Consider the following 26,323-nt stretch of genomic DNA (forward strand, 5'->3'; position numbering starts at 1 on the left):
CAACTGGATTGTTTTTCATTTTATCTGAATCGTTTTTCCGACGCGATATACTTACCATTGGTAAAATAGTAATAAAATTCTTACCTGAGTTGAAGGTCCCAAAACACTTTCTCTCCGTAGTCTGCATTCAGGATATTATCTGAAACATAGAAAAATTCAAATCTCGAGCTCACACATTCCAGCCAAGTACAAGAAATGTGAACGTGTAAGCTCTCTCTCTCTCTCTCTCACAGTTCATATACTAACCGTTCCCTGTGAAAAGACAAAAGACGCGCAAGCTTTTTCAAATTAAAATTCTTAAAACTTGATTAAAAATGCTTGAATAGAAAACCTCTTATTACTTTCTATTTTTCTCAAATGAAGAGAGAGAGAGAAAAAAGGCATTCAAATTTTATTATGAAAGAAAGGTAAATAAAAAAATGTCTTGATAGAAATATATTTTTATTTTTACCTATCTGTTTTAATTTTTAAATAAAAAATGTTCAATTTCCAAACAGCATAATATGATAGTTGGAAGTTGGAAAATTCTAATTATGAAATAATTACATACCTCATGTTGAATTTTTTACCAAGAATTTCGGCAAACAAAAACACTTTAAACAGCCTTCTTAGGAAGGAGTTCTATCAAAGTGGACGCAGTCCATTTTATGGCTATACTGGATTTCCGGTTCAAATTCATCTCGCGAATCTATGAATCAGTTTAATTGAATTTTTTACCAAGAATTTCGGCAAACAAAAACACTTTAAACAGCCTTCTTAGGAAGGAGTTCCATCAAAGTGGACGCAGTCCATTTTATGGCTATACTGGATTTCCGGTTCAAATTCATCTCGCGAATCTATGAATCCACGGAGTACGAAGTAAACTTGCCGCTTGTAGGAGTTGTAGGGGCCTTTAGAAACTTTCACAATAGCAGCTCTATCTACGTTCAATTAAATAGGTAACTACCTCTCATTCTATTCTTACTCAACATTGAAATATTTACTTATATTGAAAACAATATCGCGTATTTATCTTTCGCCAAACTCCATTTCACTTAAAGTTCCCCATAAGTTTTCCCCGTCTTTCAGTCGCTTCCAACGAAGAAAACCTCAAGGAGAAGAAAACTTTCAGCGAGCTTGCCAAGAAAAAACTAGCTCTATCTACGTTCAATTAAATAGGTAACTAACTACCTATCATTCTATTTTTACTCAACATTGAAATATTTACTTATATTGAAAACAATATCGCGTAGGTATTTATCTTTCGCCAAACTCCATTTCACTTAAAGTTCCCCATAAGTTTTCCTCGTCTTTCAGTCGCTTCCAACGAAGAAAACCTCAAGGAGAAGAAAACTTTCAGCGAGCTTGCCAAGAAAAAACTTTCCATACATTGTGGCCGCCTGGCGGTTTAGCGAGAAAATATCTCAAGGAAAATTTCACAAGGCTCTTTCCAGGTATTCCAGAATCTTCCTCACCAACTATTTGCTTGTTAACTTATCTCTAAGTCTATTTTATCTTCTTATCCATCTCCGATCCCTCTGTATTCCACTTAAATTACTTGGAAATTTACATCTCATGTTGCGGGTTGCATTAGCCGTGCGATACGATAGGCGTTACAACACTAAAGAAGTTGAATAGTTTGTAGAGGTAGGATGGGAGTTTGTACAGGAAGAAGTTCTCCGCTCTCCTAACTTTCCTTATTCCTTTTATTCTCAAAAGCTTTTAAAGCTTGAAGTTCAAGGGTAAAAGGAAAGCTATGAACAATGTACTAACACCAGCAGTTTTAAAGTTTCAAACTATTTTCCCCCCTCAAATCTGGGTGCTTATAACAGAGACTAAGTGACTTGTAAGTCTATTTTATCTTCTTATCCATCACCGATCCCTCTGTATTCCACTTAAATTACTTGGAAATTTACGTCTCATGTTGCGGGTTGCATTAGCCGTGCGAAAGGATAGGCGATAAGTCTTACAACACTAAAGAAGTTGAATAGTTTGTAGAGGTAGGATGGGAGTTTGTACAGGAAAAAGTTCTCTGCTCTCCTAACTTTCCTTATTCCTTTTATTCTCAAAAGCTTTTAAAGCTCGAAGTTCAAGGGTAAAAGGAAAGCTATGAACAATGTACTAACACTAGCAGTTTTAAAGTTTCAAACTCTTTGTCCCCCCTCAAATCTAGGTGCTTATAACAGAGACTAAGTGACTTGTCAAAAAGGCTGGGGGATGATAAAGTGCAGAGAATAAGAGTGGGAGTGAGAGGGGAGAGGGAGAGGGAGGGAGAGAAAGAGAGAGAGAGAGAGAGAAGAAAAGGAGTGGGAGGGAAAGAGATAGAGGAGTTTCCTCAAAGTAATTAAGTGTGAAAATGTAAATTGGATTCTCCATGAAATAATTATATGGAAAATGTTAATGCAAAAGACGAGACACAATGGAAAACTATTAAACATTCAACCATCTGGGCGCAGAGAGAGAGAGAGAGAAAGAGAGCATCCAGACAACAATGGTTCTTTCTAATCATACCCCTAGTGCCCCTAATCAATTTTGCAATTTCCTACTTCCAGTGTTTATCGTCCAAAACTATTGATACATTCAAAACAATCGCAAATACTCGTACCGAAAGGGCAATGTTGTACTGGTTGGGTGCAATATTACTGAAAATCCTAAAAAAAAAAAAAAAAAAAATCGCCCAGCCAATTTACTTTAAACTATAATAGCTCACCGCTAGAATAACTCGAAGAAGTAGGTATAGGTACAAGGTACATATGTAGATTATAGATGCTTAAGAATGTTGGTAAATTAATATGCTAAAATAATGATTTTCTTGGCCAATATAATTTGGCATGTGAGGAGTAATCCTGGAGAATTTAAAAGTTACTTCTGAATTTGGACCCGCTTTTTTCTCTCGTATTCCAACAAGCTCCTTAATCATTTTTATGAAGGTACATACATTTAAATAATTTACACAATTATTTTTTCATCTCATGCAAGTAAGGCAAAAATAGGCAGCGAAAATCCTACACATGTTTTGAACAAAGCAAAAACTCTTCTTCCAAATGAGGAAAATCGACTGACCAAAGAGGCTCGCGGAATCAAATTAATATTTCTTAACAGAAGCCAAAAGGAATCTCGTCGCATAACTATAATAACTAATTAAAAAAATATCGTATTCACCAAAACATTTCTTGATTTCAATTCTCTACATTGTTTTGCTTAAACAATGGGTGGCATGAACTCGTCGTAGGTATTTCATATGATGTTATGATATTTCATGCGTTTTTATTAATTATTATCATTTATCATTAATAATTATCATTATAAAATTCATATATGGCGAAGTCGGTTTCAAAAGATACCGCCACTACATGGCGAATCTGCCTCATTAAAAAACAATTAGACTGGTTGATATCTAGCTATAGGTATACAATATTTCGGTATTTAGTACGTAGTATGTAGGATAATAGGGACATTTCTGAAGCCAGCCGATATGTATCTACGTCCGATAAGTCTTGCTGGATTGTATCAATTTGTGTGACACTAATGCACTTGGATTTTACATGTATGGCCACAAGGTGCTTATCAAGTAAGTAATATTTAGTACGTAGTACGTAGGATAATAGGGACATTTCTGAAGCCAGCCGATATGTATCTACGTCCCATAAGTCTTGCTGGATTGTATCAATTTGTGTGACACTAATGCACTTGGATTTTACATGTATGGTCACAAGGTGCTTATCAAGTAAGTATACGAGATGTACTCACAAACACACCCACAGATCTGACAAAACGAGCGCGCTGAAGTATCAATAAGGAAAACATTTAAAAAAGAAGGAGGAGAAGATGAAGGAGGAGAAGATAATGATGATGAAGAAGAAGAAGAGGAGGAGATAAAAAAAAAATCTGGTGTGAACATCACACGACTTTCTATTACATTTACGAAATACGTATTTAAAATAATAAGTCGGACAGTTCTAAAAGTAGCACCATTCGATTCGGCGTGAAAAATCACATGGGTTTAACTATTCACATGCTTACTTGGTAACGATTCACGAATAAAAGGGAAATTTGTTGACACAGGGGAGTATCGAACCCGCAACTTCTCAACCGTAAATCGGACAGTTCTAGAAGTAGCACCATTCGATTCGGCGTGAAAAATCACATAGATTAGAATATTCCTATCCAAATGACCAAATGTTTTCGATGTCTCTTACCGTTTACGAAATAAGGGTTAAGCAACAATGACTTTGGTTAATATCTGGATGGGAATATTAGAGTACTAGGTACCCTCCAAGCTCCAAGCTCGATGTTTCAGTTGAAATGAAAGTCACAGAAATTTACGTCAAAACCGTGAGCGCCAAACTAGACACAGCACTTTCATTTCTGTGCTTATCCCTTCTCTCCTTCCTCTTCTCCTTGTTCTTAACAGAGATGATAAAACGGGAGTAGCTGTAGCTCAGTAGTTAGTGGTTGAAGCATAGACTCGAAATAGAGTCAGTTATGCACTTGCTATTACAGAGGTGGTGCACCTTTGCAAAGGAAGATTGGCTTTAAACTTGGTTTACCTCGGATTAAGCAAAATTGGTTGATTTTAAACTTTAAATCTCAGATTGTGGTTAGTGGTCCTGTCCATTACTGCACTAATCGGATGATAAAATGACATGAATTTCAAACGGTTATCCACTTTTTTTCTACACGTAGAACGATTCTACTGGCATTGTTGATTACATGAACGCGGTTCAAAATGTCCTAACAATTCCGTTTCTCAGATCACTCCTTTTAAGGCATTCTTCACTCAGATTTACCAGGTGGATTTATATCCGAAATATCAAGCTCAATATTCCGTTACCTCGGGAAGCCCCAAGATGAATTTTCCGAAGAAGGTTTTATTTCCCAACATATACTTCGTCTTGAGCTGCTCTTTAGTATAATGAAGGAACAGGAGCAAATATCAAGCCCAATATTCCGTTACCTCCGGAAGCCCCCAAGATGAATTTTCGGAAGAAGGTTTTATTTCCCAACATATACCTACTTCGTCTTGAGCTGCTCTTTAGTATAATGAAGGAAGGAACAAGAGCTACCTATGAATAATTCACATGAGTTCTTTGCAAACTGGACAGGAGCTACCTATGAATAATTCACATGAGTTCTTTGCAAACTGGAACAATGACAGGGTCCCCTTTCAGCGTACTGTACGAGTATATCTGTAGCATATCATCTATTTTATAGACTAGATGCGTATGTAGATACTGAATATCTTCCAAACGTATATCAGCATTTACTCGTATGTATTCCGTACCTACAACAGTATAAGTTAGTACACTAACAGACTTATAAGTTATTTCTACATGACTTGTACGAAGATACATATGAGTAACGTACCGAGTATAAGTTACTCCCGGGTCCCGTGGTATGATAACTATGACGTTTGCTGTAGAAAACGGTAACAACGGTATAACGAGAGACTTGGCGACGAGGCAAGTGGAGGAAAAAGAAAAGCAGGAAGTAGAATGGGGATTTTCATTACTTGGATCTATCTACAATATTTCATCACGAGGCAAGTACACTACGATGATAAAGTATACGTATACACTGTACAGTGTTAGACCCTGATGGTTTATTAAGGTTTGACAGAGGTAACTGTAACTGCTAAGGTCTTATCGTCCCAAAATCGAAGGGAGAAGGAAGACAGGATAGGAGAAAGCCAGCCGTTCGCGTTCGTAAGTTAAGATAGGTAGGTGCCTATTTGCCTATCATTTTTTGAAGATTTCTTATACCAGTTGGAATCTTATTGCCACATTAATGGAACAGGTGAATTGCCAACTCAAAATATGTAGGGACACATCTGAAATTTGGACATCTGTGTTTTCGAATCCTAATCCGATTATAATATATCCACAATACAATAGAAGTATGGGTATTTGATATAGCAGATTATAGCAGGTAGGAGAGATATGCTATCGTTGAAACTTTTATGAATTAGATTGCGCTTATTTTAACCCATGGTGAACGAGCCATGCAGGTTTGCAAAGCAGGCACATCTGAAATTTGGACATCTGTATTTTCGAATCCTAATCCGATTATAATATCCCGCAGTATATCCACAATACAATAGAAGTATGGGTATTTGATATAACAGATTATAGCAGGTAGGATAGATATGCTATCGTTGAAACTTTTATGAATTAGATTGCGCTTATTTTAACCCATGGTGAACGAGCCATGCAGGTTTGCAAAGCAGGCAGATAAATCTGAACTTTAGAAAGAACGCAATGTGTGTTTAGTCTTATAGAACTTTATAATGAAATTCTATAAATAGAACCTGTTGTGAGGCAATGACTTCATCTAGAACTCGTATGATCAAGAACAACAATAAATAATAATAGTGGCTAGGAAATAAAAATTACATTGTGAATCGATAATATATTTGATTAGCGCATACCAAGACAACGATCTGATATATAGGGTGAGCCGAAATTTGGTTCATGTTTCGTTTTCCAAAAGGATATGAGGAATTAGGTAGATATCAGCGAAGGCAAACTTTAACCCTTCGAGCACCCCTTCATAACCTTTAAAGTGGAAACAATTCTTCAATTTGAAAAAATATTTTATTGTTAAGTTAGGGCCAAGGGGATTTTTTTTTTTTTTAATCTTCAATGGGATATGCCATTATTATAGAGTTATGGGGGAATCCAGGAAGGCAGATACCTCTTGTGAATATACGAGTAGGTATACTGGTACACCTTATTTGTTTCTTGTGATGACTAGGATGTGATTCATTAGATAGCCACCCTGTATATAAAGCAAAAGGCAAAAGAACACATGTCATTCATATGTCACTGTGGCATGTTATCCATCATGTACAATTGTAATTGATTATCAATGTGTTGTACACTTCAGCCTGTAGTACGAATGGTGAGTAGTGAGTACTGACCCAAATGTAACTGATGGTGATGGGGGAGTTACACAAATTTGAATCCAGTACATGGAGAGGTCTCTGTGTATGTTCATCTTGAATCATGAGAATCACACGAGCGGAATCAAATAGTACAACCGACCCATCCCGTACCAACATAAGCCCTACTGAGACCCGAAGCCCGAACTACCAGAACATTAGTACTATTATTAGTACGTACATTGAAGACGTGACCACGTGATTATTACGAATGGTAATTATGCATGTGTCAATATAGTCAATATCACGTTCGTCTATTAGAACTTGGATCAAATAGAGAGGTTCATTTGTCTGCTGTCCTGAGTTGCACTTTTGGATATACGATCACACTACCAACACCCAACACCCTTATTCCTCTCACAATTTTTTCACCAACAAAATATTTGTATTATATATTTTTTTTTTCTTTTTAACCAAGGTTATTTTTGCATACTTGTAAACTTTACCCATGAAATATAAAGACCTTGTTTAGACTGCGGGAGTAAAGGGACTTTTCAGTCCTACGATCACACTAACAACACCCAATACCCTTATTCCTCTCACAATTTTTTCACCAACAAAATATTTGTATTATATATACCAAGGTTATTTTTGCATACTTGTAAACTTTACCCATGAAATATAAAGACCTTGTTTAGACTGCGGGAGTAAAGGGACTTTTCAGTCTCATTCCTGCAGGATAAACAAGGTATATTCTAGGTATTCTATTCTGTGTGCTCGTTGATGACCTGGTGCTTAAATTAGAAGTGGAGCTGGAACACGTGGAACTCAGATTTGATTTTAAAAGCTACTGTAAAACAAAACTAATGCACTCAAACAGTTAGGGGCAGATTCGCAGAGCTTTCATGAAAATGATATTCAACGTCAAGACGTATTTATGACACCTTCAGAAATGTTTGTTGTTCTGTGTCCCAGTCTGACCCAGAATATTAGAGTACTAGGTACCCTCCAAGCTCCAAGCTCGATGTTTCAGTTGAAATGAAAGTCACAGAAATTTACGTCAAAACCCACAGAGATGATAAAACGGGAGTAGCTGTAGCTCAGTAGTTAGTGGTTGAAGCATAGACTCGAAATAGAGTCAGTTATCAGTTATGCACTTGCTATTACAGAGAGGTGGTGGACTGGTGGTCCTTTGCAAAGGAAGATTGGCTTTAAACTTAATTTACCTCGGATTAAGCAAAATTGGTTGATTTTAAACTTTAAATCTCAGATTGTGGTCCTGTCCATTACTGCACTAATCGGATGATAAAATGACATGAATTTCAAACGGTTATCCACTTTTTTTTCTAGACGTAGAACGATTCTAATGGCATTGTTGATTACATGAACGCGGTTCAAAATGTCCTAACAATTCCGTTTTTCAGATCACTCCTTTTAAGGCATTCTTCACTCAGATTTACCAGGTGGATTTGTATCCGAAATATCAAGCCCAATATTCCGTTACCTCGGGAAGCCCCCAAGATGAATTTTCCGAAGAAGGTTTTATTTCCCAACATATACTTCGTCTTGAGCTGCTCTTTAGTATAATGAAGGAAGGAACAAGAGCTACCTATGAATAATTCACATGAGTTCTTTGCAAACTGGAACAATGACAGGGTCCCCATTTAGCGTACTGTATGAGTATATCTGTAGAATATCATCTATTTTATACACTAGATGTGTATGTAGATACTGAATATCTTCCAAACGTATATCAGCATTTGCTCGTATGTATTCCGTACCTACAACAGTATAAGTTAGTACACTAACAGACTTATAAGTTATTTCTACATGACTTGTACGAAGATACATCCTTGTTCTTTTTCTTTTTCTTCTTTTTCTCCTCCTCCTTCTTGTTCCTTTCTTCTTTTTCTTTGTTTTCTTTTCTCTCTCCTGACACAATGCTTCTGTGATGCTTTCCTTCTCAACCCCGACGAGGATTATTAAAATAAACAGTTCATCTCCTTCTTCTTCTTTTTCTCCTCCTCCTTCTTGTTCCTTTCTTCTTTTCCTTTGTTTTCTTTTCTCTCTCCTGACACAATGCTTCTGTGATGCTTTCCTTCTCAACCCCGACGAGGATTATTAAAATAAACAGTTCACGTGTAAAGATAATAGCGCTTGGAGTGTTTACCAGCATTTAACTATCAAACACAAGGAACTGTTGTTACTCATATTATCATTTTGCCCTCCTCGGAAAATAAATTTTCTTTAAATTGCTTTCTTCTCCTCCTCACATCCTCTTTCTCACGAACAATAATGCGAAAGAACACACGAGTAGTTTAGTGTTGTAAAATTTGTGAATATAATGTGGTACCACTTGTACGAACATTATCTTGGTGAGGAAAGAACGGATTTTATCAGCAGGAATAGTCGAGTTTCAAGAGTCACATTTTCGCCTAAAATGGAGGAGTTACATTATACGGATATAGAAACCTTTTCTGGCTCAAGGTATGGTTGAAGGACAAATGGACGCAGTTTTTAATGCTACAAAATACATTACATTAGTAAAATGAAATATCTTATACTAATATGTCCCCAGCCTGTCCAATAAGGAACTAATGTCTCCACAACCCATCCAGACCTTTTCTGGCTCAAGGTATGGTTGAAGGACAAATGGACGCAGTTTTTAATGCTACACAATACATTACATTAGTAAAATGAAATATCTTATACTAATATGTCCCCAGCCTGTCCAATAAGGAACTAATGTCTCCACAACCCATCCAGTAAGATACCAACAATAACATTAAACTGCAATGGAAGTGGAACACACTTCACACCTCCTCCGCTTTCTCTCCTCACCTATCCTGACCTTAACGATGAAAACAGCTATCATGTGGTTTTCCTATACAGTGTTGCCAGTGCGATGTTGTTTATTTACTATTTTCAAATTCGCTGATTTCATAGCAACGCCAGGAGCAAAGAGGATTAATGTGACCGTTAATTACTCTTTGCATAAAATACAAATTAAATTTCCTCTCTTTTTTTATCATGATGACGGTTGGTTTTTCTTTATCAGATAGTTGTGCACGAAGCTTGCTCCAGATATTTGAATTCATAGAATAAAAAAAGATTTTCTAAAAGGCAATACACTTGAAAGTTTGTTTGTTCTTCGCCGGTCAGAAGAATGATTGAAGTGAGTCGCTTTGTTCAATCACCAATCAAATTAAAAGACTGCGAAATTCAGAGTATTTAGTAGATAGATAGGTACCTACATACCGATGCAAGTTGAAATTTGAAACTCTTAGACTTAGAACACTTTACAAAAGAACAAAAGCAGAATTTTCTAACAATCTTTCTTCAATCATATCGGCTACCTGTCTAGTTTCTAGATCCTATATGTTGCTCGTTGCTCCTGAGGAGACTGCTACAGGCAAGTATGTAAGTATTTGGAATTTAAGGGAACACTTGGAAAAATTTTGTTCCCAAAATGGGCCAAGGCCAACAATGAGGGGAACCAGGTCTACTCTTAACATTTTCTCAAGAGGAAGCAACAAAAGTTGGACGAACATTTTTTTTTATTCAATGACTAATCACACTTGTTTTGGTTTTGAACTTTTTCCTGTTATCTGTGGGGGATTAGGGAATTTTTTTTATATATAAAAAAAGTTTAAACTTTTTTTCTCTCTTAGGATAAAAATAGGGAATTCCGTGTGGGTATTTCAGAGGTATATTCACCTCGGAGTGGAAAATGGGTTCGGTTCATTTTTCCCCCTCTCTCGTATTCTTCTTCTTTTTCAAATACCCGTAGGTACAGAAAGTGTATCAGGTCATAAGACTCACAGGTGATTAGAATGAGCGTTGATATTTTGCTTTCTCTTTGGTAGTTTTCTTGTAGAACACCTATACATTTAGATGGGCAGATTTTGTAATTGACAAAGATTATTATAGGTACATTGGATATACAAGTAGTAAGTATTCCTTTCATCTTGTTTTTTTTTTTCCACAAAAGAGATCAGAGCCCAAAATCATGAAGTTCAGACATCGCTCTTGTTCTCTGCCATATCCGGAAACTTGAAGCCTCGAATTTCTCAACACAAAGAGAACTTGGGCTTGGGCATTCAGGGCAATTAATCTGTCTGTCTTGAAGTCGCTCAAACAATCACTTAACCGTAGTTAAATTTAATTGTGCTCAACAACTGTTAGTGTTTGAAGGGAACCGGGTGTTTATAAAGCCAAAATGGTTCTTCGAAGTTTTTATATGTTTCTAATTCTTTGCCCAAAGTAGTAGGTAGGCTTCAGAGGTCGGATGAGATCAAGTTGAAGGGCAACTGTTGGGACTTCTCTTGTTTAAAATGTAGGATAGATCTCCTAACGTCTCGTCGCCTTCGCCCGTCGACTTGTAGAGCAAGTCGCTGCTATTATTGTAAGTCAAATTACTCAGTAGCAGTTTACTTACTTACTTACTTACTTACCAAATGAATTCAGCATGTGAACCTCCAGAATTCTACGGCTGCAGGGCTGCACGAATAGAGATTAACAACAGTCACTCAGTATTAGCAGTTTACTTACTTACTTATCCGTGTCCAAATGAATTCAGCATGTGAACCTCCAGAATTCTACGGCTCATAAAGCTACAAGAGTACTACTAACAACAGTACGAGCTAGCGCGGTTTGAACTGTTTACACCCTGTAAACTTTGGACATTTGAACATTTGAAGTTGTTCATTTGGTCAAAGCTTCAATATGAAGTACTCGGAAGATGGACTGAAAGAGTTCAAGAGCTAAAGAATGGCATACATAATTTCTGTAAATTATACGGGAGACTGGAGATGATCTCACAAATGAATTCAGCATGTGAACCTCCAGAATTCTACGGCTGCAGGGCTGCACGAATAGAGATCACCGGAAGAGAAGTCTCATAAAGCTACAAGAGTACTTATTATACTAACAACAGTACCAGCTAGCGCGGTTTGAACTGTTTACACCCTGTAAACTTTGGACATTTGAAGTTGTTCATTTGTTCAAAGCTTCAATATGAAGCACTCGGAAGATGGACTGAAAGAGTTCAAGAGCTAAAGAATGGCATACATAATTTCTGTAAATTATACGGGAGACTGGAGATGATCTCAACTAACAACAGTACCAGCTAGTGCGGTTTGAACTGTTTACACCCTGTAAACTTTGGACATTTGAAGTTGTTCATTTGTTCAAAGCTTCAATATGAAGCACTCGGAAGATGTTTCAGAGGTCGGATGAGATCAAGTTGAAGGGCAACTGTTGGGACTTCTCTTGTTTAAAATGTAGGATAGATCTCGTAACGTCTCGTCGCCTTCGCCCGTCGACTTGTAGAGCAAGTCGCTGCTATTATTGTAAGTCAAATTACTCAGTAGCAGTTTACTTACTCGGAAAATCGCGTGAATGACATCGATTACACAAAAAATACAATACCATGTTATACCTACTGGGGAAACGGGACATGCAGGTAAGCCAGCACGGAAGATAGGATGAGTGCAGTGTTTCTGGAATTTTATTAAATGGATGACACCCTTTTTTTTTTCAAGGTCACAACTTGCATAAGGCGTGGATGCTTTACACGAGACCTTTCGGCGCGGCGTGTATAAGAAAAGACGTAAATCACAAAACATCCAAAGTTCGACTTTTTACAAAATGTGAAATCCTGTTAGAGGTTCTTGATACCTTGAGTATCCTACACGGAAACCTATTTAGAATAAAATTAGATTATAGTCGACTGTATGTTGGAGACGTTAGGAAACATGAACAGAATGTATGTACTCTTAGAATAAAATTAGATTATAGTCGACTGTATGTTGGAGACGTTAGGAAACATGAACAGAATGTATGTACTCTTATGAAGAACTGATCTAACGACTGGTAGGTAATAGGCCCCGCCGTACCGTGCCGATTGGTCTATTAAATTTGACCTTTGAGACGAAATAATGATTTTCATCTTGCTTTTGTATAAGAAATGCGCTCTGAAATGGGAAAATTCTTGCCATCTCCAAGAGTGGGTACTGGGTACGCACCTTCTTGTATTGTTTCTTGGGATTAAAATACCCAATAACCTCATGAGTCTATACCTTATCCATTTGAATATGGCAGCAAGGAGTCATCTAAAAAGTAGGCTACGTTGCCAAACGTGTCAAAGGTTCAACGGTAGATGTTTCTTGGGATTAAAATACCCAATAACAATAACCTCATGAGTCTAGTGACTTATGGGTTCTTTATTTCTAATTTAAACATAATCAAAGCACAGCCAAACTGATTCATGACGAAAACAATTTCCATTTGTGCAGTATTGTGGAGATCTTTTGATTGAGGATATCCCATCTCACTGGCGCTGGAGAGCTAATTACTAAACATAACACTCTGCCTCGTCTCACGCATCCTGTATCATGTGCTTGCTCCCTGTGATAATGCATTTACAGTCAGTATGACATATAGTATATATAGTTCAAACGATCTAGGTATTCTCTTGACTTGAAGTCCCAGTTATTGTAGGTAATTGTCTTGGGAATTGGTATTCGAATCCCAGTTTTTTTAAAACCAGAGCCTATCTCACGGACACGGAAAGCAAGCATAACCAAAGCGATTCGTAATAGTGTTCTACAGTTCAAAAGATGTATAATTTTGAACTTCAAGTTTGTATTATTTTGTTCCAGTTGCTGCAGATCCCTTGGACCTTGGGTAATTGGATTCGTAACTTAAAGGACTGCTGTTCGAATCCCAGTTGGTATAGCCAAAGCCATTGATAAGATTTTATCCAACCAAATCTGAAGAAGACGCATTGAACCTGTTCCTTTCCTGATCTAAGTTCGTTATTAGGAAAGGTCAGCGCTCAGGTCATTGGAGTAAAAAGGATTTATCATCTATGATATTCAGAGCACCATTAAGTACTGAGTAGTGAGTACTGACCCAAATGTAACTGATGGTGATGGGGGAGTTACACAAATTTGAATCCAGTACGTGGAGAGGTCTCTGTGTATGTTCATCTTGAATCATGAGAATCACACGAGCGGGATCAAATAGTACAACCGACCCATCCCGTACCAATATAAGCCCTACTGAGACCCGAAGCCCGAACTACCAGAACATTAGTACTATTATTAGTACGTACATTGAAGACGTGACCACGTGATTATGTATGAATACTGCATAGTTACCAGTAGATAACTTATTGGAATGGATGCAATGCATATTGAATACACTTATAATTGGATAAGAAACCAATTTCACGCATCCGCATCGTATGATTTCAATATGGAATAGCTGTGCTGTTATATCCTTAAAATCCAATATAATTACGTAGAGGAAAGTGTGAAAGAACCTAAAGCTCTAACATGTCATAGTGGATAAGTGGAATAATTGATAGATCGTACGGAGAGTAGATATGAAAATGAAGAAATTAGTAGCTCACCGGTCAAACAATTTATAATAGTGTGCTTGTCAAACAATTATTCCACAAAGGAAATTTATACAAGTTTAACAATGACTTCTAGGAAAAGAAGAAAGAAAATTAGTGTAAGTAGTATGTACAACTGATTACTCCAGAATATGTTGAGTCATATTTTTTGTGATAATGGGAAAGTAAACACTACAATACCCTAATACTACGTACTAACTAGCTATTTTTTTTATTGTTTGCTTAATCACCTAATCACAGCTTTCCACCAGGTCGGTAGCTATTGTCTGGGTTACAGACCGTCAGTGTATCGTCAGTTTAACAATTACTTCTAGGAAAAAAAGAAAGAAAATTAGTGTAAGTAGTATGTAACTGATTACTCCAGAATATGTTGAGTCATATTTTTTGTGATAATGGGTAAGTAAACACTACAATACCCTAATACTACGTACTAACTGGCTATTTTTTATTGTTTGCTTAATCACCTAATCACAGCTTTCCACCAGGTCGGTAGCTATTGTCTTGGTTACAGACCGTCAGTGTATCGTCATGTCTCGCCATGTCACGTAACACCTCGAGGTGGGGACGCCATATTGAATAATGACAAGTCAGCATAAAGGTATTTTATCACACGATACTATCGTACCGACATGAAGCATTAGACTGCAGGCTGCTAAGCGCCTATGCCAGGGATTTCCAACTTCCATGTGTATGCGGGCCACATGCTACATTGGCAGATACTTCGTGGGCCACATATACTGGGGAGCAGGTCTGTATCCAGGATTTTCTTGAGGAGGATGGGGGGGAGGTGGATCCTCCATTTTCAGAGTTCACCCCATATAGTAAGAGAGCAAAAATCAAGCCCGCGGGTACCCACCCTAAAAGCTTCGCGGGCCACAAAAACGGTCTGGTGGCCACATGTGGCCCGCGGGCCGCTAGTTGGGAATCCCTGTCCTATGCAATCTTCTATGGAAAATCGCGTGAATGACATCCATTACACAAAAAATACAATACCATGTTATACCTACTGGGGAAACGGGACATGCACGTAAGCCAGCACGGAAGATAGGATCAGTGCAGTGTTTCTGGAATTTTATTAAATGGATGACACCCTTTTTTTTTCAAGGTCACAACTTGCATAAGGCGTGGATGCTTTACACGGAATACAATACCATGTTATACCTACTGGGGAAACGGGACATGCACGTAAGCCAGCACGGAAGATAGGATGAGTGCAGTGTTTCTGGAATTTTATTAAATGGATGACACCCTTTTTTTTTCAAGGTCACAACTTGCATAAGGCGTGGATGCTTTACACGAGACCTTTCGGCGCGGCGTGTATAACAAAAGACGTAAATCACAAAACATCAAAAGTTCGACTTTTTACAAAATGTGAAATCCTGTTAGAGGTTCTTGATACCTTGAGTATCAGGAATCTAGCAGGATAATATCTCACTCCTGCTGGATTCCAGCTTTTCTATGAAGTCCTTTTATATTTCAATTTTCATTATGTTTATCTTACCTTCTCATATCTGAATATATGTTGCATTTACGCCCAATATGGTACACTCACCTGAAACACAAATAACAAAGAAGTCATTAGAAACAATAATACATACAATAGCACACAGGTATTGTGTAAAGTGGAGTAAGCAATGTGATAAGCGTAATAGTTAGATTCAGATTGTCAAATATACACAGAGCTATAAACACTAAACAGTGAGCTTTTGGAGTCTTTCGTCGCGATATAACGGGAATTCGGGACTTACATTGCAATTCGGGAATTCTCGGTATAGGTATGTATTTATAGAAAACTTTCATGTCTTGAGACGAAATTTCGGAATGAGTCGAAGAGGTATCGTATAAAGGAGCGCGGTAGCGCTCCGCCCCGCCAAGTCAAGAAAGTTTGACCGTCCATCACTATCACGACAATTTCATTTGTAAAATATCTCAGTAAAATTAGTTATGGAAACAGTAATAGTAAGAGGAAGACACGGAGAAAATGGTTGAACTTTGGCTCTGTGTATTGTTTTCTGGATCACAATAAATACCCAAACCACCATTATGGTAGGATTCGGGCTGATTCCTTCGAAAATAATTCGATAGCGCAGAAAGCACGCCATTGTAACCCAACTCAGTTTAAGAGAGACAAGGAACATTGAAGATTGAAAAGGGTTGTGTATCTTTATGAAGATTGTCAGCTTTAGACCAAAAGACCTAACCTCTTTAGTTTAATATCTCACATTAGACAGCCTGCGTGAGACCCTCTCACCTCCAACAAAGGTTTCCCTCCCCGAATTCACACAATACACCTTTCCACGGAGGAACACCCAAATCATCCGATTTGCGTCCCATATGATTTGGGATTCTCGGACTCATCTGGTGTTCCTCCGTGGAAAGGTGTATTGTGTGAATTCGGGGAGGGAAACCTTTGTTGGAGGTGAGAGGTTACGTCGGGACTCAAGTCAGATCCCTCCCCCTTTCCACTTATTATCACTTTCCTCTTCCTCCCTCAACTCATCTTTTCCCCTCTTCATTGAGGGGGACTTTTTTACCTTTTCATTCTCAATAGCATCCCAATTTCCCAATATTATACAAAACATTTATACGCTCTTTTCATTTTCATTTTGTTCGTTCTTTATTTTCAATGAGAAAACTCCCTCAGGTCTCATTCATTTTGTCCCCTTCATTAGTTGGGGGAACTTGCCATATCAATCTTGTGATTTTGTAACTCACATCTCTGAACATATTCATAGGGGGGAAATGAAGAAAAAAGTATATAACAAATACATACCATCATATTTCTAGAAGGTAAAAAGATGGTGAGCCACTTGGAGGAGGAGATTCTGACTGAAAATGATATTCAAATTGGCTCTTTATTTTCAATGAGAAAACTCCCTCAGGTCTCATTCATTTTGTCCCCTTCATTAGTAGGGGGAACTTGCCATATCAATCTTGTGATTTTGTAACTCACATCTCTAAACATATTCATAGGGGGGAAATGAAGAAAAAGTATATAAAAAATACATACCATCATATTTCTAGAAGGTAAAAAGATGGTGAGCCACTTGGAGGAGGAGATTCTGACTGAAAATGATATTCAAATTGGACCATGCCTAATAGGCGTCTAGTAACTATGCTGCCGAAAACAAGACTAATGTGTAGGTAGTAGATCAGCTATTTTAACCTTATTTTGATGTGCTGAGAATTCAATAATAGCTGTAGGTAACACCACTCTAGGGTAGTTATAGCTATGGGTTCCTTCTGAGAGTTCACCTCATATTTTATGAAGATCATGCAAATCACTTTTCAGAACTGAGAAGCATGCAATGGAGCTTGGAATAACTTATAACAACTCTGAGGGCATCATAAACAAATGATGGTAATACAATAAACACAAGACTGCATTTTTCTAGGAATAGTTAAGTTAATGTAACCCCCTTTTCCCTTCTCTCCTTCCCTATCTGTGCTCTCTGCTTCCCTTCATCCCATCTATGGATGACATGGATGTCTATATTTTTTTCACATTTTCCCTGATGCATATGAGACTTAACAACTTCTCCAGAATTTTTTTTAGTCCCTCCCTTTCTATCTCTCTCTCTCTCTTTCCTTCCTCCTGTCTTCCTATAATATAAACCCCTCTTCCTTTTCCCATCTCCTCTCTCCCCCTTTCTCTCACTACCTCGATTGCCCCTCCGATCATGCAAATCACTTTTCAGAACTGAGAAGCATGCAATGGAGCAGCTTGGAATAACTTATAACAACTCTGAGAGCATCATAAACCAATGATGGTAATAGTACAATAAACACAAGACTGCATTTTTCTAGGAATAGTTAAGTTAATGTAACCTCCTTTTCCCTTCTCTCCTTCCCTATCTGTGCTCTCTGCTTCCCTTCATCCCATCTATGAATGTCTATATTTTTTTCACATTTTCCCTGATGCATATGAGACTTAACAACTCCTCCAGAATTTTTTTAGTCCCTCCCTTTCTATCTCTCTCTCTCTTTCCTTCCTATAATATAAATCCCTCTTCCTTTTCCCATCTCCTCACTCCCCGTTTCTCTCACTACCTCGATTGCCCCTCCTATCTCTGTAGGTATTTCTCTCATTTTCCCCTACTCTTCCTCCTCCTCTCTCTTCCCCTCTTACTTCCTCCTGTCTTCCTATAATATAAACCCCTCTTCCTTTTCCCATCTCCTCTCTCCCCCTTTCTCTCACTACCTCGATTGCCCCTCCAGAATAAAATTAGATTATAGTCGACTGTATGTTGGACACGAAGAAACATGAACAGAATGTATGTACTCTTATGAAGAACTGATCTAACGACTGGTAGGTAATAGGCCCCGCCGTACCGTGCCGATTGGTCTTGCCCCTCCTATCTCTGTAGGTATTTCTCTCATTTTCCCCTACTCTTCCTCCTCCTCTCTCTTCCTCTCCCCTTTTTTCTTCATATCTGCCTTTTGGCATTTGTTTTCTATAATAGCTCATACATCACGTTTATCTCACATCTAGCAGCCTGTTATGCTCTCTCATCTTTCACCCTTGTTCTACACTGACTTTTTACATAAAAAAAAACCTCCATACCTTGCATTTTCTATCGAATATTACCTACCTTTGTAGGTGCCTATACCTTTTGTTCCCTATATATTTTGTAGGAACAAAGGCACATTTACTGACTGAACCAAGTCAGATCTATGTTGTAATCTTGTAATTCGATCATTTGAATGCATCAGTTGTTTATCTGCCTATTGTTACGCGATTCCTATCGAATATTCATCGGAATGAAATTTGATCAACATTTTCTGTTCTAGGGATTTACCAGGACCGTTTTTGACGAGAATCTTGTTCCCGAGTATTATGAAAACCAGAAATGGAAACCTTGAGCTGAACCAAGTCAGATCTATGTTGTAATCTTGTAATTCGATCATTTGAATGCATCAGTTGTTTATCTGCCTGTTGTTACGCGATTGCTATCGAATATTCATCGGAATGAAATTTGATCACCATTTTCTGTTCTAGGGATTTACCAGGACCGTTTTTGACGAGAATCTTGTTCCCGAGTATTATGAAAACCAGAAATGGAAACCTTGAGAGACACAAGGGAAAAATCCCCTTAAGTTTTCCTCGAAAATCTTCCCTCCTCCTTCAAATTTAATAACAAACTTTCCGTCTAAAGTTTCAGGGCAGGGACCAGAAAGTTTTTATCCCGCATGTCGTACACCTTTATCCCTGCATCTCCCTTTATCCCTCTAGATCTAGAATTTCATCCCTCGTACAAACAATGTGTCTGAGTTTGTACCTTGGGGGGATTTTCGTTTGTATACAAACTTGCCAAGCTGAGGAGGAAAGAGGGCTTTGTCTTCATTTTGTGCTGACAGAAATTTGTATCAAAATGTCTCCACTCTCTTTTCTGCTCATATATTGAAGGTACCTAGTATCTATTCATATTTGTCCAGAGTCTACAGTAGTGGTTCCTAATCGAGGGGGACTACGAGGTCAATGTTAATGGGGGGCAAATCTATTTTGAAGGTATTTCCCTTCCTTTTCTTAAGTTCCAAGTATTCAGGTTTGAAGTAATTAAATTTCAAGTGATGTGGGATCAAAAAGTTGTGCACCTAGGTACCCACTGAGCTTTGTCAAAAAGTTCTGAGTCCACCCTGTATACTGAGGAAACCACCTCTAGTTAAATAGGTATGTAGATACATTTATTGCTTCAAGAAAAACAATTGATCGAGAAATTGAAGAATATTCAAACGATGTTTTTTCCCCAATAGAAAATTCCAGTATCAATTTTCCTTTATGCCCCACCTTTTCCTTCGAGAGTAGATCAATTCAGATGGAATGGGGGGATTTTTGCCTGAATGAAAATTGGAGCTTGGTTGTTTACTTTTCCCTATCCAATATTTTTAAACAATTTCGATATCAAAGGATATACAAACTTGCCAAGCTGAGGAGGAAAGAGGGCTTTGTCTTAATTTTGTGCTGACAGAAATTTGTATCAAAATGTCTCCACTCTCTTTTCCTCTTTTATTTTGAAGGTACCTAGTATCTACTCATATTTGTCAAGAGTCTACAGTAGTGGTTCCTAATCGAGGGGGAGGACTATGGGGTCAATGTTAATGGGGGGCAAATCAATTTTGAAGGTATTCCCCTTCCTTTCCTTAAGTTCCAAGAATTGAGGTTTGAAGTAATTAAATTTCAAGTGATGTGGGATCAAAAAGTTGTGCACCTAGGTACCCACTGAGCTTTGTCAAAAAGTTCTGAGTATATGAATACTGCATAGTTACCAGTAACTTATTGGAATGGATGCAATGCATATTGAATACACTTATAATTGGATAAGAAACCAATTTCACGCATCCGCATCGTATGATTTCAGAAGTCCAGCATCTGACGATTTATCACTACTATACGTACATCAGGAGATCTTCCCTAGATTGTATTAGAACAGTTATTACTCATTAACTCATTGCATACCATAACTCAGCCGTACAAGCACGTGGATCATCATTTTCTATTTTCATCAATTATGCCAATCTGGCATTGGGGGAAAAACCTGCTTCACCACAACTGGTACCTGGTAGTACCACTACACCGAACATGATTTTCCCAGGCGGGTTTCCTCGTGTGACCAATGTTCTTCATTTTGATAATGATGAAGCATTACTTACCGTTGAACAATTCTTTTGCGCAAACAATGCGCGCTTAACCGACAGCACCCGGATCAACTCCGCCCACACACGAACGCTGTTTGCAAGCCAATGTTTGTGGAAAAATGATCGCGCTTGGTATAACATTACCTTTAGAAGTTTTCTTCAAGATTTCCCAAGTACCTCTCATGAATTTGATTAAAACTCAAAGTAAACTTTTCGTTAGCAGATCTGATTCGTTTATTTTAACACTAGGGCTCATTTAATTTACACCTACTCAACAAAGTTCGAGATAAAAGGGACTCTTTCTATCATGGTTCATTTGGTTCCTGCAATTTTTTCTCCCTCTTTCCTCCATATTCTAGCTCCCTCTTTCCTATTTCGATTGTGATTATAACTCTTTGCAAGCACACATGCGAAAAAGAATTTCGATTTGACATTGAAGCCAAATTTCCAGGTAAACTAAATGAACATTTCCAAGAATTTCGCTCCCAAAATGAAATCATGTTTCCCCGCATTCAAAAAGATGAACAGATTGTAATGAGTTTTCAATGTTTTCTAAGGAAGATTGCTTTTGTACTAATGCGGTTAACGGAAGAGGGAGGGGACGGGTGAGGTGAAGAAGGAATGATAGGAAAGAAAGGAAATGTGGACGAGAAGAGAAAAGAGGGGAAGAATAAGACAAGGGAAGTACTTAGATTACCCGCGGGCTTGATTTTTGCTCTCTTACTATATAGGGTGAACTCTGAAAATGGAGGATCCACCTCCCCCCCATCCTCCTCAAGAAAATCCTGGATACAGACCTGCTCCCCAGTATATGTGGCCCGCGAAGTATCTGCCAATGTAGCATGTGGCCCGCATACACATGGAAGTTGGAAATCCCTGGCATAGGCGCTTAGCAGTAGCAGCCTGCAGTCTAATGCTTCATGTCGGTACGATAGTATCGTGCTATCGTGTGATAAAATACCTTTATGCTGACTTGTCATTATTCAATATGGCGTCCTCACCTCGAGGTGTTACGTGACATGGCGAGACGATACACTGACGGTCTGTAACCCAGACAATAGCTACCGACCTGGTGGAAAGCTGTGATTAGGTGATTAAGCAAACAATAAAAAAATAGCCAGTTATTACGTAGTATTAGTGTATTGTTTACTTACCCATTATCACAAAAAATATGACTCAAGATATTCTGGAGTAATCAGTTGTACCTACATACTACTTACACTAATTTTCTTTCTTCTTTTCCTAGAAGTCATTGTTAAACTTGATGTAAATTTCCTTGTGGAATAATTGTTTGACAAGCACACTATTATAAATTGTTTGACCGGTGAGCTACTAATTTCTTCATTTTCATATTTTCAGACAATGGACAATCTTCCCAGATATAAAAGCTTAAAATAAAAAGTTTGCTGATGTATGAAATATATGAAAAACAACGCTAAAACGTTTCTGTGGGTGTGATAGAGAGGGGGATGGGGGTCTGGTGTCTTTCTTTATCCAGAGAAAAAGATAAAAATTGTCACCAGGGTAAAATAAAAGGTATTTTTTATATGCGTCTTCTTTTCCTTTCTTTTTCTTCTTCTTTTTTTATTTAACAAGTCAAAATGGAACAAATTTTCCTTCTGGGTGACATTTCTTACACTCAGATAAGTTTAACGGCGGGAGAGAAAGAGTGCTCTCGGAGAAAAAAGAAAGAAATAAAAATAAGATAAATTTGTGGAGCTTTTCATATACTATACACATAGCGAAAAGGTTGGAAATGTTGAAAAATAAAATATTTTTTCCCATATTTTCCACAAGAAGAGGAAAAGTCACCAGCGTCGGAGAAGAAAAATTGCTGCCAGAAAAAAATGACAATAGAAAAATTAGAGATTTTTTTCTTTGAGACGAGCACACCAGAACACTAGGGCCGAATGTGATTTGGTTTCTGAAATGATGTCTATCTCCATCGTGAATGTAGGTTAGGTATAATCATCCCCTCTACGATAAATTGCAAGTTCAATTTACAGGACGAGACGTGGAGAACGGACACATGATTCAGAATATTGCAAAAATAAACATGATAAAGTGCAAACATTCCCAAGGAAAAAAGTCCAGCATCTGACGATTAACGATTTATCACTACTACATCAGGAGATCTTCCCTAGATTGTATTAGAACAGTTATTACTCATTAACTCATTGCATACCATAACTCAGCCGTACGAGCACGTGAAAGTCCAGCATCTGACGATTTATCACTACTACACCAGGAGATCTTCCCTACATCAGGAGATCTTCCCTAGAACAGTTATTACTCATTAACTCATTGCATACCATAACTCAGCCGTACAAGCACGTGGATCATCATTTTTCTATTTTCATCAATTATGCCAATCTGGCATAGGGGGAAAAACCTGCTTCACCACAACTGGTACCTGGTAGTACCACTCCACCGAACACGATTTTCCCAGGCGGGTTTCCTCGTGTGACCAATGTTCTTCATTTTGATAATGATGAAGCATTACTTACCGTTGAACAATTCTTTTGCCGTGGTACTTACGAGCATTTTACTCAAGGAAAACGACGCTCAAAAGATATTGTGTGAAGAAAAAATATCTTTTAATGCTCATCGTAAAAAGTGCTATACCCTGATTGCACTCCAAAGAAATTCCTCGTAGAAGAATTGAAGAAAATTTCGAGCTATTGTGTTCCATGGTTGAGCTATGGAAGATTACTTTCAGGAGGTTTGAGTCGGCTTCCGAATTAAACAGGACTATTGTTACCAAAGTACTTTGACACAATTTTGTTCTGAACTGCTGGGGATTAGATAGCTTTAGAGAATCTTTCCTATAACCTATATTTCTATAAGGACAAAATTTCCTTCCCCATACCATACGTTTGAAGCTATAACGAAAGACGTTAGTGATACTTTCGAAACTTCCCTTCCTGATGGGAAGAGTTTACTATTAACAGAACCTCTGAAACTTAACCATTGGGGCAGATAGGTGATAAAGATAGCTCATCAGAAGTGAGGCACAGTATACTGTAGAAAGGCACAGTAAACATTCTTGCACAAGGAGAAGCTGACAGGTGCTACGAAAAAGTCTGCGCTCTCCTTCTCCATATTGGGAATTTATGACTCACACAACTAATTACAGTTTATTTATGGCCAGTCTGAACGCATGGAAAACATTTTACAAGAAAATAAAAATAACCATAAAAAAGAAAACACATTTGTGTTATTTTGTTTATGGCCGGACGTTTATCATAAAAGTTTTTACTTCACTCTCAATGTTCTTGTGGAATCTGTTTTTTTAACCTTCGGAAATAAAATAGAAGGCCTTGAGGTAGGGAGAGATCCGAGGATAAATGAGGTGTGAAAAGAAAACGAAAGCAAGGACAACAAAAAATTAGTAGGAATTAGGTAAGTAGGTACTCCGACTCAATGTTCTTGTGGAATCTGTTTTTTTAATCTTCGGAAATAAAATAGAAGGCCTTGAGGTAGGAAGAGATCCGAGGATAAATGAGGTGTGAAAAGAAAACGAAAGCAAGGACAACAAAAAATTAGTAGGAATTAGGTAAGTAGGTACTCCGAAAATATTAATATTGGTAGCTGAGAGAAATAAGTAAGTACTTCAAGTTATGTATAGGTATGTATAAGTATTTTGGTAGGGTACAATCCCTACATCAATTGGTGGAAGAACAGGAACAATCATCATCATCATTGTTCCGTAGATATATTGTTCCTCTGGTCATTTGAATACACTTCCTTTAAGTTCAGGATTTTTCATTGTTTTCTTACTGAAATTTTGTAGGTATTGACATTATAATATGGTTTGAAGGCAATCAATTAATAGCGCATGTACCAGTAATTTAAGTAGGTACATAAAAAGCTCTCGAATTTCAAGTTTATTTCCAAACCTAATGCCGATGAACCCAGTAGGTATAAATATAAATATTTTGTTAAGTCTGATTTGCTGAAATTTTCAATTCGATGAAGACGATGTCGACGTCGGATTTATTTTATTTATTCATCAATGAATATCATTTGTTACCTGCCTGTTGATGTGAACACATCGCTATACGGGGCTTGTGTGCGTTATCAGAAAATTAGTTCACATGATAGAATTCCAACTGGGATTTATTTTTTAAATTTCATAATAATAAAAATAAGCTCTCAAATTCAATGCGCCAACTGAACTGCTTGCGCGCTTAAATCACGGACAAATAAATACGAACATGTAGGATGTGTAAAATCTATGCCTGTACAACACAATAACACATTAATGAAATTGAAAAACACAGTTTTTGTATGCAGACTTACTGTATTGTGAAAAAATATAAACTCGAAATAACACGAATCAGTAAGGTAATTGGCAAATTGAATGTTTTTCTCCCGGTTCTTTCGCGGTGGAATTTCCAACCAAGCAAGAAAATACACTGGTTCAACGGATTGTTAAAATAATTTAAACTAACAGCAAACTATTTCATGAATGAGATGTGTATAAGCATTACAAAACGTAGTTTACAAACAAGTTTTCTCATTTCTAATTCAGGTGTAGTCATGACTAGTTTGTGAAAAATAAAAATGTCAACCTAGCCATGTCATTACATTACATTGTTATCTAATCAAGTAAATTTAAACTAACAGCAAACGAATTCATGAATGAGATGTGTATAAGCATTACAAAACGTAGTTTATAAACAAGTTTTCTCATTGCTAATTCAGGTGTAGTCATGACTAGTTTGTGAAAAATAAAAATGTCAACCTAGCCATGTCATTACATTACATTGTTATCTAATCAAGTGATTTTTTTGTCACACAGATAAGTGCAAAAAGTGTTTGTTTATCATGATTCAATTCTAAAATCCTTTCTAATTTACCACTTTGATAGTACGAGAAACTTCTTATAATGTATCTATTGTATCGTTTCAATGTTTCCAACCAAGGTTGCAAGTTGCAACACCTTTGCATGATTAGACATTAGACTTGATGCTTTTAATCCTTTACTTGGTTTTATTAATGAACCTAGTTGTTTTCTTTATAAACCCAGACGTGTTCCCACTGGTTAGATGTTCGGAATAATTACCATATGCAACACCTTTGCATGATTAGACATTAGACTTGATGCTTTTAATCTTTTACTTGGTTTTATTAATGAACCTAGTTGTTTTCTTTATAAACCCAGACGTGTTCCCACTGGTTAGATGTTCGGAATAATTACCATAATGTGATTCATTTATTTTTTCTTCAGAATTCTTAATTAGCAGAATAGTCAGCTAATGGACTTTGGAACAAGACCTGGGGAAAATTTGCAGTCGACAAGTTTGACAGTAAGAAATGTTGCTCCACAATTGATTAAATTAATTATAGCCGCAGCCCACTCGAATCTTTGAGTTCCAGATACCCAGTCAACCGAGTGTCAG

The 26,323-nt window shown here is 37.5% G+C and overlaps 1 long non-coding RNA gene across 1 annotated transcript; it reads right to left on the reverse strand.

Annotated features, from left to right (window-relative positions):
* On the reverse strand, positions 1–25,450 carry LOC113469569. The gene is made up of 3 exons (XR_003392938.1): positions 25,221–25,450; positions 15,784–15,834; positions 1–139 (listed from the first exon to the last, which is right to left on the reverse strand). It is a non-coding gene; the product is annotated as an uncharacterized LOC113469569 (long non-coding RNA).
* Between the last annotated feature and the right edge of the window lie 873 nt (positions 25,451–26,323).

The sequence above is a fragment of the Diaphorina citri genome, unplaced genomic scaffold (assembly GCF_000475195.1).
Source record: "Diaphorina citri unplaced genomic scaffold, Diaci psyllid genome assembly version 1.1 scaffold1139, whole genome shotgun sequence".
In the NCBI taxonomy this organism is placed as follows: Eukaryota; Metazoa; Arthropoda; class Insecta; order Hemiptera; family Psyllidae; genus Diaphorina; species Diaphorina citri.